The 1411-nt window shown below is 40.0% G+C and overlaps 1 pseudogene; it reads right to left on the bottom strand.

The window, feature by feature from the left end:
• Window positions 1–246: 246 nt before the first annotated feature.
• Window positions 247–1182, bottom strand: LOC143387351 (putative ribosome biogenesis protein RLP24 pseudogene; annotated as a pseudogene).
• Window positions 1183–1411: the final 229 nt, after the last annotated feature.

Below are 1411 nucleotides of genomic sequence, written 5' to 3'. Positions count from 1 at the left end.
ATCAGGGGAGGGGGGAGGGAGCTTGCTCTACCAGGAATCACAAATTAGAACTGAGTATTCTCTAAAACAGAAATAATATAGTGCCATTTCAAATAAAGATTAGTCAGCTCTCCTCACAAACACTCACAACTACCTGCCAACAACAGGTAAACCAGGTCAAAACAGCTTAGCATAACTAGGCTTCATGGTATTTGGCCATTATGCTCCTTTAGGCTAATAAATCAAAACAGAAAATAAAAATAAATGATTTTGAGATTGCCATACATTTTGAGATTGTTGTATCCTCCCTTCTATAACATAATAAAGGGAACATTTTACTGCAAAGAAAATTTGATTTTACCTATCACTGGCCATAAATTTTTGTAATTACTTATTAAATAAATGCTGCCTATTGCCATTATCCAAAAGGCATGACCATTCTGTCCACAATCCACTTGTGCATTTATAAAGAGAATTTTCATGATTTACATAAGCATGTCTATCAATGAAGACATTACAATGAGGTGCAATCTAACATCCATAATCTGATGCTTTGCAGATAGCAATGTAGAACAGTATTTGTAATCACCTTTCACTTCAGTGACCTTATATAAAAATTAATTATTTAGAATTAAATTCTAAGTCTCCAAAGGAGATTTTCAAATGTACACATAGAAATGATTATAGAGTAAGATTTTTAAGAAACATCCTCCATGTCCACATCCTGTTGTAACTGCTGTACCATTTTTTCTTCCAGCTGCTTTCCTTTGCCTGCAAGAGGGGCTCTGATAAGATGGATGTTTTGCTTGACTTCTTTAATGTCCTGAACTTTCTGTAGCTCTTTATTTTTCTTCAATCTGTTCACTAAAAATTTAGCTTGGCGTTTCTGTTTGATCTCTTCAACTCTCTTCATTGCATCAATAGTTTTATTCCATAGTTCTTGCTGGTATTGGACAGGTTCATTTCTACGTTTTTCAAATTCAAATGAGTTATCCACTGTAAGCTCTTTGCCAGCTGCTTTCCAGAATGCTTTAGTCCACCTGACCTTGCGAGGATTACGCTTCTTTTTAAAGTTCTTATGACATTTGGATTTACAGAATCTGAATACCTTGCAATCATTGCGGACGAACATCATGCCGTGGCCGGGGTAGATGGGCCCTGAACAGAAATAACACTTCTCCATACGCATGTTGAGGCCGCGTGGGTCCCCACTGACCTTCTCTTGGATTCTTGTCAATTGCCCCACCCCTGATCCTGAAGCCAACAGGGTGCCCAGTCCACCCTCCCCTCCAGCACCAGGAGAGTCTAGAACTTGCTTCTTCAAATCTCCCTTCCCTGAGTGGGTCAATGTCTTGATGGGACCCTCCCCCGCCCCAGGTGCACACCGACACTTCTCCTAATGCATCCTGGCTGGCCGGCTGGGAGCCACAGA

This window comes from Callospermophilus lateralis, unplaced genomic scaffold (genome assembly GCF_048772815.1).
Source record: "Callospermophilus lateralis isolate mCalLat2 unplaced genomic scaffold, mCalLat2.hap1 Scaffold_1930, whole genome shotgun sequence".
Classification (NCBI taxonomy): domain Eukaryota; kingdom Metazoa; phylum Chordata; class Mammalia; order Rodentia; family Sciuridae; genus Callospermophilus; species Callospermophilus lateralis.
The sequence above is the reverse complement of the archived record's forward strand: the minus strand, read 5'-3'. Positions and strand labels throughout refer to the sequence as shown.